At 37.1% G+C, this 13,456-nt stretch overlaps 1 pseudogene; it reads left to right on the top strand.

Moving 5' to 3' along the window:
- Positions 1 to 4,510: 4,510 nt before the first annotated feature.
- On the top strand, positions 4,511 to 5,455 carry LOC132014492 (keratin, type II cytoskeletal 8-like; annotated as a pseudogene).
- Positions 5,456 to 13,456: the final 8,001 nt, after the last annotated feature.

A 13,456-nucleotide genomic window follows, 5' to 3' on the forward strand; every position in this document is an offset into this window, starting at 1 on the left:
TTGTTGAATTACTTTTAAGATTTTTTATTATTATTTATTTATTTGACAGACAGATCACAAGTAGGCAGAGAGGCAGGCAGAGAGAGAGAGAGAGAGAGAGAGAGGAGAAGGAAGCAGGCTCCCTGCTGAGCAGAGATCCTGATGTGGGGCTTGATCCCAAGATTCTGGGATCATGACCTGAGCCGAAGGCAGAGCCTTTAACCCACTAAGCCACACAGGTGCCCCTATTGAATTATTTTTAATATGGATTTCTCAATTAATGATCACAGAGTGTACTGGGCTGCATACTGTCTGCTCAAATTTATGTACACCCATTATCTATGAATGTGATCTTATTTGGCAGTAGATTTATATGTAAAGAACTAACAAGAAGCCAAACTGGATTAGGATGATCTTTAATCCAATAACTAGTATCCTTAGAAGGAGAGGGAGATTTGGACACAGACACACAGGAGGGTAGGCCATGTAAAGATGGAGACAGAGACTGGAATAATGAATAGATCAGGAAACTAAGAGCGCCAAAGAGGCTTCAGAGACAACATGCCCTTTCCAATATCTTAATTTAAGGATTCTAGCCTGAGGAACAACAAGGGGGTAAACTTTTGTTGTTTTAATCCGCATAGTTTAGAAATCTGTTGTGGAACCCCCAGAAAACGAATACATGAGCTATATAGCTAATTTTTGATTCCACTAAAAGGAAGGAATCTTTGTCTTGACAATTAATCCCCAAGTGGATGTAAAATTCCCAAGCAGTTGGGATGTGACAAGTAAATGTGACCCTAACTTCCTTTATCATGACCAGAAAGACACACCTAATTAAATGCCACTGATTCAGATTGTTTGATGTGTGATATGGAGTGCTACTTAATCTTAAATGCTTTATGTAATCTAATTCTTAGTAAATCAAGAGAATATTCAGGAGGTAGTCATGACTACCAGGCTCAGTAACTGTGTGGAGGGTACATGGTGGGTAAAAGATTCAGGTCACGTAAATAAAAGGCAGGAGGAAGAGATGTGCAAATATGGAGAAGGAAATGATAACTGACTTAAGTGAAGGAGTCTGTTTAGATGAGTTTTGAAGAACAGTGTACCCACGTTTATGACTTAAAACACCATAGCAATTTCATTCTGTTGTAGTCTAGAGAAATTACAATCTAATTATGTGAATTGTGACTTAGAATGAAAAGCATTTGGATAGAGAGGCTGAAATTCTCCTCATATAAAGCCCTAGAATCTGAAAATGTTGTCTAAGAGGCTGAGATCAGCTTGCACAACTAATAATGAAAGATCTTGCGTATTTTACAGTGATTTGGGTGTAGTGGCCTGAAGTCTGGTATACAAAATTTCTAAAGTTTATAGATGAGAGTGCTCAGTAAATAGCAGTGATTCTCTACTGGGAGCATTTTGGCGGTTCAGAACCATTTCTTTGACATTATCTAGAGGTATGTCACCACAAAGTAGATGCTACTGACAATTATTAGGTAAAGGCCAGAGATGTTGGTAAGCCTTCTACAATGCACAGAATAGCTCACCCATCCCCAACAAAGAATATCCAGTCCTGAATGTTAATAGTGCTGAGGTTGAGAAAGCTAGATATTTAGTAATTCCTATGGGGAATATGAATGTTGTTCTTATATATATGAATGTGAAACTGGGAGAGTCAGGAACAGTATGATGGAGGCATTTAAAATAACAGTTATGGAATGAATTGGAAAGTTTGGCCAGAGAGATCATCTGATGGTCATGACACATTTTTTATGTGCATAATTTGGATGATTATTACACACAAAGAAGAGAGTTGACCCCCAATTCCCTCCTCGCCCCACTGTCACAGGAGTTATTGATTAAACTCACCCTTTACCTAGTTTTATCTCAGCCTTACCTATTAATTTGGACTAGGGAACATATGCCCCATGTGGGACAGAAAGACCTAGGGAACTATTGGAGACGTCTTTGTTTGTGCTTTGTCTGTCTCCTCCTTGCTCGTATCTCTGAAATTACTAGTAAAGCTGGATACTGGATGATTGTTCTGATTTGTGCATGAATATTTGGTGATATGTTCCTTTGTATTATCTCAGCAACCGCAACTGTTTATTCTGTAGTGGGACCAACAATCATCAACATGAAGTTAGTTCTTTATCACTGACCTATTAAGATAGAAATGAATTACCATTAGACATAAGGATGGGAATGCATGCTTATCCTCCTGAGAGAAACTGTGAACATTTAAAAGCAAATATTTCATTGTATGTTAGTGTACAGGAAGTGCTGGGGAAAATATATGCTTTTTAATAGAAAACAGTTTGTACCTGATACTAATATAACACCTTAATTATTTTGGACACATGGATCATTTTTGTTTTGTTTTGTTTTGTTTTATTACCAAAAAAAAAAAAAAAAAAAAAAAAGCCTACCTATAAAACTACCATTTAAGATAGATCTGTGATGTTATTTTATATGAGATTTTTACTTTGAGACTACTTTCCATTCTTGCTTCTTATTAGATGAAGATGGGGGTAGAGATGCAGGGAGCATTATGAATGTTTTACCACACTTTCCAGACTTTAAGGCTTTGCCCTCAACCCATCGTATGGGTGAATTGAATGGAGGATATTAAATTTTTTTTTTTTTTTTTGTATTGAGAGAGAATGAAGTTTATTTTGTAAGGTAGTAAATAATGCCCAAATTTACCCATTTCAAAAACACTATATAAAGTGAACTTCTGAAGTGTGAAATAGAAGTTATGTTTGCATGGGATTTTTTTCAAGATTGTTAAAAACAGATTTTTTTTCTTAGTAATTGTTTCTGTCATATAATTTTAATGATATTTAAAACTTCTATTAAGAATAACTGAGATTTAATTAAAAACCTTTTAATTAGTACTTATAAGTGTAACTTTGATTTACACATTGAGAAGATAATTTTAAAGTACTGAATTCCCTTTATAGACATTTGATTAGAATTTATGGTGATTACACTTTTGATCTGTTCTTGTTTGGCAAGTTTTTAAAAGCAAATTTAACTAAATAACAATAATCATTTAGACTTTCTGTAAATGTGTTATTCATATACCAATTTTAAAGAAATAAAAATTATCACTTAAAAAGTTTAAAATATCCCATAGAGATGATAAACTTTACTCTTGTGTAGATATCAAGTTTTAATTATTTATATCAATGTCTAAAATTTCAGGCTTTTTTACTAATTATACAAACATAAGAGTTTATTAGTTGTATATTCTTTTTAGATGATGGGGAGAAAAATAGTTCATACTATATTATTACTTAACAATACAAAATGCTTTTCTTTTGGGGAAGGAAGTTGCAGGTAAAACACATGTTCTTCAAAGGTAGCCTAAAATACAAGCTGAGTTTTTTGTATAAGACTATTTGTTCCAAGTCAAAGAATAAAGAGTTGAAAGTGAATATTCAGTTGTCTTGCCATTTATGATTATCCTGACCAGTGACTAGTTTGAACTAAGTATTTACTAATAACTTGTCTAGATTATGGGCTGGAAATCAAAATGCCTGCAAGGACAAGTTTGTTATGTACATTAATAGGGAATGATATTTTTGAGGCCCACAAAAATACATATATTCTGCCATTTGGGGAGAAATTTCTGCTCTCCTGACTCATCATACTATTTTATGGTGATCAACATCTAAAGATAGTGTTTCAAAAATGAAGCAATGAAAATATAACAATTCAAATGACAATTAGTCTCAGAGAAAGGGAGATGGAAAAAAATGAAAGAACTTGTGGCAAAATGAGAAGTACATGTTTTCCTTATAATGGAGCCATAATACCCAGTTCTCAGAAACAAACCCTTATAAGTACCTTATAGACTCTACAATTACTAGTTTTTCTCCATTTACCCTTGCAGACTCTTTCTCTGCCCTTTTCTGTTGTGCTCTATGCTCTGGGAATCTACTTTCTTTAAATTGCACTTACTGAAATCCCTGTCCCCCTGGCTCTGGTTGGATGAGCAACATGAGAGCTGATTGAGGGAAGAAAAAGAAAGATCAAAGTTAATTATTTCCTCTTGCCTTCTTCTGCCAGAATAAGGTTTTGGCAGTGACTGCTCCCTTTGAGGTACTCATTATCTGCAAATACAGTCTTTACTACTGTTTGCTGACTCCTTCCGCCTCCACGATGAGGCTTAAGAGCTTCCTACTCTTGCTAGCTCCTGAGTGCGTCATCATGGCATACTGGCATACTGAACTTTGCTTATACCTCCAAGAAATGTTTCTTCCTTAACTTATTTCAACTAACCTCTTAATGTGCCATCTGTTTCATGGTGGGACTCTGAATGATACAGTAACTATTTTTAATGTAGTTAAAAAAAAATAGAATCTTTACTATGCAAGAATGAGAGTTCAGTTTTGGTGTGCCTTTTACATTTTTATGAAAACCTGTAAATTCAAAAATTTTAGCCTACCCAAAAGCAGCTTCTCAGTTCCTTCTCATACCTGCTAGGTTTAGCCTACTCTCTTCCACTCCAGTCACTACCATGTCCATCAGGGTGACCTGGAAGTCCTACAAGGTATCAACCTACAGCCTCTGGGCCTTTAGCAGCTACTTGTACATGAATACACCTGGCACTGGAATCAGCTCCTCTGCCTTCTCCCAGATGGGCAATAGTAGCAGCTCTTGGGGGTGGCCTGGGCACCAGCATGAGTATGGTCAGGGCCTATTGTACGGCCAGGGACATGGAGGGCATCACAGCTATCTCAGTGAACCAGAGCCTGCTGAACACCCTTAAGCTGGAGGTGGACCCCAACATCCAGACTGTGTGTATCCAGGAGAAGGAGCAGATAAAGATGCTCAACAAATTTGCTTCCTTCATCAAAAAGGTGCAGTACCTGGAGCAGCAGAACAAAATTCTAGAGACCAAGTGGAGCCATCTACAGCAGCAGAAAATGTAGCAACTGGACATGTTCTGTAGCAACATGGACATATCTGTAGCAACATGGACATGTTCAAGAGCTACATCAACAACCTTTGGCAGCAGCTGGACACACTGGGCCAGGAAACGCTGGAGCTGGAGCTAGACTTGGCAGAACGCAGGGCCTGGTGGAGGACTCCAAGAATAAATATGAGGGGTATAATCAAAGTGCATGCAGACATGAAGAATGAATTTGTCCTCATCAGGAAGAATGTGGACAAAACTTACCTGAGCAAGGTAGAGCTGAAGTCCCACCTGGATGGGCTGCCAATGAGATTATCTTCTTAAGGCAGCTGTATGAAGAGGAGATCCATGAGCTGTAGTCCAAAATCTCGGAAACTTCCATGGTCTTGTCTATGGACAACATCCACTCCCTAGACAGCATCATTGGGGGGGGGGGTCAAAGACACTGCCAACGATGCCTGGGCTGAGACCAAGACCACGTACCAGATCAAGTATGAAGAGCTTCAGACAATGACTCAAACACCAGCTTCCCACCACAGGTGGTGAGATCACCACATACTGCAAGCTAATGGAGGGTGAGAAGAGCTGGCTGGAGGCTGAGATGCAGAACATGAGTATCTATACTAAGATAACCAGCAGCTACTCAGGTGGGCTGAGCTTGGTCTATAGGGGCCTCACAATCTCTGGTCTCAACTTTAGCCTGAGCTTCCAGTCCAAGTTCATCTCTTGTGGAGAATCCTTTTCCTTCAGCCATGTCAGCTCTTCCAAGGTCATGGTTGTGAAGAAGATTGAGACCTGTGGTGGGAAGCTGGTGTTTGAGTCATCTGATGTCCTCCTGTCCAAGTGAACAAGCACTGTGGACCCTCCCAACCTCCCCACTCCTAAGGCTACCATAGAGCTTTTGGAGAAAGATGCTATGCAGGGGAATGCCTGGAACAGGTGACACACCTGAGGCTCAGCCTCAGTCCTCAGCCTATATTTAGGGGTATTCTACTCCCTTGGGTACCCACTTTTGCCCATGGCTCCAACTAAAAGCCAATTCAAATGTCTTTTCTCAAATAAAACCTCAGATGGTTCTGCCAATCCCCAAAACAAAACAAAACAAAAATTGTAACAGAAGAGTGGACATATCTTGTATATGCACATTTGGTGAATTTCCACAAATTTATATACTCATGTAATTCAGATCAGGAAGCAGAGGATTACCACATCTCTCTAAATCTCCTTTGTGCTAAAAGTAGCTAATATTCTCAGGTGTGACCAATATTCTAACTTCTAGATGCATTAGAACCTCTTTTTGTACTTTTTTTCTTTTTAAAGATTTTATTTATTTATTTGACACAGAGAGACACAACGAGAGAGGGAACATGAGCAGGGGGAGTGAGAGAGGGAGAAGCAGGCTCTCTGCTGAGGAGGCAGCCCAGTGCAGGGCTTGATCCCAGGACCCTGGGACCATGACCTCAGCCAAAGACAGATGCTTAATGACTGAGTTACCCAGGTGCCCCTCTTTATGAACATTTTTTAATAAAGGGATTCATTCTGCATGCATTTTAATGTCTTGTTTCTTTGCTCAATATTCTGTTTTTGAGATTAATTAATATTAAGTATAATTGTAATTCATTCATTCACATTGCTGTGTAGTATTTTAAATAAGTGATTTACTCTTTTTTTTTTTTTTAATATTTGGCTTGCTTTCAGTTTGGTGCTATTATGATTAAAACAACCATGAACATTCCATGCTTTATCTTTTAGTGAATATGTGTTTCCTTATCCCTGGGATATAAATGTAGGATGGAACTCTTGGGACATGGGGCAGTTATATATTTAGCTTATGTAGATATAGTTGAAGAATTTTCTAATTGGTCGTGCCAATTTACATTCACATCAACAAACTGTAATTGCCATTTAACCTACAGCCTAACCAATATTTGGAATAGTCATAGTCTTTCTTATTAAGCTGCCTTCTTGTGTGTGAGCTTGATAAACCATAATGTCTAAAGATCACCGGGAACACACTTAAAGTCAAACTTTATTTATTAACTTGGAATAAATGTGATATTGTAGGTTGTTTCAGTAAAGGATGGCATGGGATTTTTACAGTGTTTTGGTTTATCCTAGATGATTTTTGAGAAGGAAAAGAAAAGGCAGTTCTGTTCTGGATTAATATTTGTCATAGAATTATGGCAAATTAGTAATTGTATATTTTAATAATTTTTAATCTAGGAGATAAAATGGAAAAGTAGAGCTAGAATTGTCATAGTTTGGTAAGAGAGAGAGATAAATAGTAATTTTTGTTATTGTATGATTTCCTTGTATTTTTTTTAGTTCTATTATGGTTATGGAGTAATGTCATCAGATATTGATACTCTGTTAAAATTATTTAAATTCAAGGGAACCTGGGTGGCTCAGTTGGTTAAGCATCTACCTTCAGCTCAGGTCATGATATCAGGGTCCTGGGATCAAACCCCATGTCAAGATCCCTGGAGGAGTCTGCTTGTCCCTCTCTTCCTGCTCCCACTCAAGTTCTCTCTCTCTTTCTCTCAAATAAATTAAATATTAAAAAATTATTTAAATTCAGCAGGGACATCATGGGATGCTATTCTTTTCTAAGCCAGTTACCAGTTGTCAGGGTATTTGTGTTATATCTCAGTTTACCATTTTGGCCAAAGGTAGATAAAAGCTCCATGATACTAATTTATGGTGTTCGGGACTGCACCATTGCCAAAATTTTATTGAATAGGAGGTTATTGAGAAAGTATCATTTATAGTTGTACTAATCTTATTACCTCCTCTTCCTTTTGTGTAAGTGTGAAATGTCGAGTTATCTGATGTGACAATAACTATGAAGAATCACTTAAGACTGTGGATAGGATACATTAGGAAGCTGCAGTACAGGCCAGTATCAGAAATAAGATGATTATTAGCCCTTATGAAGAGTCATGAAAACCAGAGTTAGATGACCTAGCCCAGGCTAAGAAAATGTTGTAAAGGCTTAGTGCATATGTTACAGAGATTCATTTGTGTATTGTATGGGTCCTTTTCCACTTAAATTTGCAGTAGAAAAGAGACAAGAACAGGGATAGCATACTTAAGCACGTAACAAGATTGAGGAAAATTGGTCAGTGAAGTATTAGGTAAAAGGAAAGGCTTTATACAGTTTCAAAATAATAATTCAAATAAAATGTGTGTCTCCAATAAGGAAAATCCTCATCCCATCTCTTCTATTTTTTAAATACTGTGTTTGAGAGAGGACAAATAGTTCAGCTTTGGGAAGAGACAGTAAATTTAAATATGAGATAGCAGAGTAAACTTGGGCTTTCTGACTTCTTTTTTTTTTTTTTAAACTTTTCTTTCTTTTTTTTTTTAAGATTTTATTTATTTATTTGACAGAGAGAGATTACAAGTAGGCAGAGAGGCAGGCAGAGAGAGAGGAGGAAGAAGACTCCCTGCTGAGCAGAGAGCCCGATGCGGGACTCGATCACAGGACCCTGAGATCATGACCTGAGTCGAAGGCAGTGGCTTAACCCACTGAGCCACCCAGGCGCCCCTCTGACTTCTTTTTAAAAATAGAGCCCATTAACAGAGAATTATCAAATCAGAATTATCCAAGGTAGTTTTCTAGAGTTTGAATGAGGTATATAATACTTACTAAAAGAAGTTAAGCAATAATAGGATTTTCCTTTCTGTGGAAAGGGAAGGAAAATTTGGGGGTTCAGAATGTTGCAGCACTGGATATTTGAAGGAGAGAAAAAACAATGAGGCCATTTGACAGATCTCTAGAGTGTTTAATTTATTGTGTAAAGTGTACTAATATTGAGCCAAGCAAGGGAAAAAAGTTATTTAAACCTAAAAACCTAGAAAATAGCCTTTGTGCTTATATATACCTATATCCCCTTATGGGGAACATAAGGGAATATAGGTATATGTTTCTTGAAACACATTTATATTAGAATATTTTAATTACACATAATTAACACTGAATTTCCTGTTTAATTTATTTATAATTTTTTATTCTGAGATAATTATAGGTCCATATGCATTTGAAAGAAATATTGTAGATAGATCCTATGTACCCTCCAATCAGTTTTCTCCCAGTGGTATATGTGCTGCCAAAGTGAGCACATCTCCCAGTGGTAACATACTATGTACCTATAGTATAATAGTATGACCAAGAAATTGACATTGATACAAGCTACTAGCTTTATTCAGATTTTACTAGTTTTGTACTTATTTATGAGTGTGTGTTTGTGTGTATTTAGCTCTGTGTAACCTATCAGATGTGCAGATTTGTATTATTCCTATGTAATCATGCTATTCAGATCTTACTGTTAAAGAAAAACTGTTCCAAGGATTTATCCAATGATGTCTTCTTAATTAGGTGCATTTATATATATATATATATATATATTTTTTTAATTTTTTTATTTTTTATAAACTTATAATGTATTATGAGCCCCAGGGGTACAGGTTTGTGAATCACCAGGTTTACACACTTCACAGCATTCACCATAGCACGTACCCTCCCCAAAGTCCATAACCCTACCACTCTCTCCCTACCCCCCTCCCCCCAGCCACCCTCAGTTTGTTTTGTGACATTAAGAGTCTCTTATGGTTTGTCTCCCTCCCGATCCCATCTTGTATCATTTATACTTTTCCTACCCCCCAAGCCCCTCACGTTGCATCTCCACTTCCTCATATCAAAGAGATCATATGATAGTTGTCTTTCTCCGACTGACTTATTTCGCTAAGCATAATACCCTCTAGTTCCATCCATATCTACACAAATGGCAAGGTTTCATTTCTTTTGATGGCTGCATAGTATTCCATTGTATATATATACCACATCTTCTTTATCCATTCATCTGTTGATGGACATCTAGGTTCTTTCCATAGTTTGGCTAATGTGGACATTGCTGCTATAAACATTCGGATGCATGTGCCCCTTTGAATCACAATGTTTGTATCTTTAGGGTAAATACCCAGTAGTGCAATTGCTGGGTCATAAGGCAGCACCAGCTTGCATTCCCACCAACAGTGTAGGAGGGTTCTTCTTTCTCTGCATCCTTGCCAGCATATCTGTCATTTCCTGACTTCTTAATTTTAGCCATTCTAACTAGTGTGAAGTGGCATCTCATTGTGGTTTTGATTTGTATTTCCCTGATGCCGAGTGATGTGGAGCACTTTTTCATGTGTCTGTTGGCCATCTGAATGTTTTCTCTGCAGAAATATCTATTCATGTCCTCTTCCCACTTCTTGATTGAATTATTTGTTCCTTGGGTATTGAGTTTGATAAGTTCTTTATAGATTTTGGATAGTAGCCCTTTATCTGGTATGTCATTTGCAAATATCTTCTCCCATTCTGTTGGTTTTCTTTTGGTTTTGTTAACTCTTTCCTTTGCTGTGCAAAACCTTTTGATCTTGTTGAAGTCCCAATAGTTCATTTTTGCCCTTGCTTCCCTTGCCTTTGGCAATGTTCCTAGGAAGAAGTTGCTGTGGCTGAGGTTGAAGAGTTTGCTGTCTGTGTTCTCCTCAAGGATTTTGATGAATTCCTTTCTCACATTGAGGTCTTTCATCCATTTTGAGTCTATTTTTGAGTGTGGTGTAAGAAAATGGCCCAGTTTCATTTTTCTGCATGTGGCTGTCCAATTTTCCCAACACCATTTGTTGAAGAGATTGTCTTTTTTCCATTGAACATTCTTTCCTACTTTGTCGAAGATTAGTTGACCATAGAGTTGAGGGTCTGTTTCTGGTCTCTCTATTCTGTTCCACTGATCTATGTGTCTGTTTTTGTGCCAGTACCATACTGTCTTGGTGATGACAGCTTTGTAATAGAGCTTGAAGTCTGGAATTGTGATGCCACCAACTTTGGATTTCTTTTTCAATATTCCTTTGGCTATTCGAGGTCTTTTCTGGTTCCATTTCTTTGAAAAAAATGGATAGGATTTTGATAGGGATTGCATTAAATGTGTAGATTGCTTTAGGTAGCATAGACATTTTCACAATATTTGTTCTTCCAAACCATGAACATGGAACATTTTTCCATTTCTTTGTGTCTTTCTCAATTTCTTTCATGGGTACTTTATAGTTTTCTGAGTATAGGTTCTTAGCCTCTTTGGTTAGGTTTATTCCTAGGTATCTTATGGTTTTGGGTGCAATTGTAAATGGGATTGACTCCTTAATTTCTCATTCTTCTGTGTTGCTGTTGGTGTAGAGAAATGCAACTGATTTCTGTGCATTGATTTTATATCCTGATACTTTACTGAATTCCTGTACAAGTTCTGGCAGATTTGGAATGGAGTCTTTTGGTTTTCCACATATAGTATTATATCATCTGCAAAGAGGGGTAGTTTGACTTCTTCTTTGCCAGTTTGGATGCCTTTAATTTCTTTTTGTTGTCTGATTGCTGAGGCTAGGACTTCTAGTACTATGTTGAATAGCAGTGGTGATAGTGGACATCCCTGTCATGTTCCTGACCTTAGAGGGAAAGCTCTCAGTTTTTCTCCATTGAGAATGATATTTGCGGTGGGTTTTTCATAGATAACTTTGATGATATTGAGGTATGTGCCCTCTATCCCTACACTTTGAAGAGTTTTGATCATAAAGGGATGCTGTACTTTGTCAAATGCTTTTTCAGCATCTATTGAGAGTATCATATGGTTCCTGTTCTTTCTTTTATTAATGTGTTGTATCACATTGGTTGATTTGCAGATGTTGAACCAACCTTGCAGCCTTGGAATAAATCCCACTTGATCGTGGTGGATAGTCCTTTTACTGTACTGTTGGATCCTATTGGCTAGTATTTTGGTGAGAATTTTCGCATCTGTGTTCATCAAGGATATTGGTCTGTAGTTCTCTTTTTTGATGGGATCCTTGTCTGATTTTGGGATCAAGGTGATGCTGGCCTCATAAAATGAGTTTGGAAGTTTTTCTTCCATTTCTATTTTTTGGTACAGTTTCAGGAGAATAGGAATCAATTCTTCTTCAAATGTTTAGTAGAATTCCCCTGGAAAGCCATCTGGCCCTGGGCTTTTGTTTGTTTTGAGATTTTTGATGACTGTTTCAATCTCCTTACTGGTTGTGGCTCTATTCAGGTTTTCTATTTTTTCCTGGTTCAGTTGTGGTAGTTTATATGTCTCTAGGAATGGATCCATTTCTTCCAGATAGTCTCCAAAACCTAAGAAATAGTTTTCTTTCTTAAGAAACGAAAAGCAAAACTAAGTTAGAGGATAGTTATTAGTAAAGATGAGAGCAGAAACAACAAACAAAAAAATATAGAAAATTAGTGTAAATAAAAACTAGTTCTTTGAAGGTACAATAGACAGAATATTTGTGTCCCTCCAGAATTCACATAATATATGATTCCCAATGTGATGGTGTTTGGAGATGGAGCTCTTGGGAGGTGATTAAGAGCCCTCATGAAAGGGATTATAGAAGAGGTTCCAAAGAGCTCCCTTATCCCTCCAGGTGTCAGGACACAAGAAGAATGTTACCTACGAACAAGGATGTGGGCCCTTATTGGTGCTGGATACGTTGGTGTCATCATCTTTGGACTTTGCAGCCTCCAGATTGTGAAAAATAAATATTTGTTGTTTAAGCCACTCAGTCATGAATGTTTTTGTAATAGAGGCCCAAATGGATTAAGAAAGGATCTTTAAAATTGATTAAACAATAGCCAAGATTGGAGGAAAAAAAGTGGAGATACTGGGAGAGCAGAGGGAGCAGCAGAGTATCATCTATTCTATATATAATGATATATGTTATATATATTACATATCATATATATGTGTGTGATCTATATCTCAGGATTGTTCAATTCATATTAATTAGCAGTTTGAGCTACAAAGTACTTATGGATCAATCTGAAGAAAATTAACATCTTTATCATGCTAGTCTTTCTACCCATAAACAAGAGCCCTCTCTTGATTTTTTTTTCTTTACTAATTTCCAATAAATGCTATATTGTTTTTCACATGGAACATGAGTGTATTTTCATAGGTTTATTTTTAGTATTTTATTTAGAAGAAAAGTTAAGCTGTCACACTAAAGAGACCAACACTACAGTGACATACAGACTAGTTACCTGTATTTTTCTTACACAGTCTATATGCGTTGTTTATCAGGAATGGAGACTAGAAATAATGCCCTCCATTGGGGCTAGTTTAGAAATCAGAAGATTATCAGATATTTTTCCATATAGGACCGTTCCTTCCTTTCTTCATTTTTTTTTCTTTCTTTAAGTAATTCCTTGAACTACTTGGCAGTTTTCTGAGCTATTGACTTTTAGTATCAATTTATGTATCCCTAGTTCTTTCCATGGTTCTTTGCCTGCTTTGTTTTTCGACTTTTGTTTTGTTTGACCCTGCCCAGTTATCCTTATTTTATTTTTGACTACTGTGCCAGTAAGAGTTAACTCACCAGACCTGGGTTGCTCAAGCCCTCCATGTTCTCAAGAAAGTCTTGACAACAAGACTGGCCCTTGGTCAGTTCCTGGGAGATAAATTCTGTGCCTTTGTAATAGTCTGCCCATAAGAGCATTTTTGTAAGCCT

The sequence above is a fragment of the Mustela nigripes genome, chromosome 3 (assembly GCF_022355385.1).
Source record: "Mustela nigripes isolate SB6536 chromosome 3, MUSNIG.SB6536, whole genome shotgun sequence".
Classification (NCBI taxonomy): Eukaryota; Metazoa; Chordata; class Mammalia; order Carnivora; family Mustelidae; genus Mustela; species Mustela nigripes.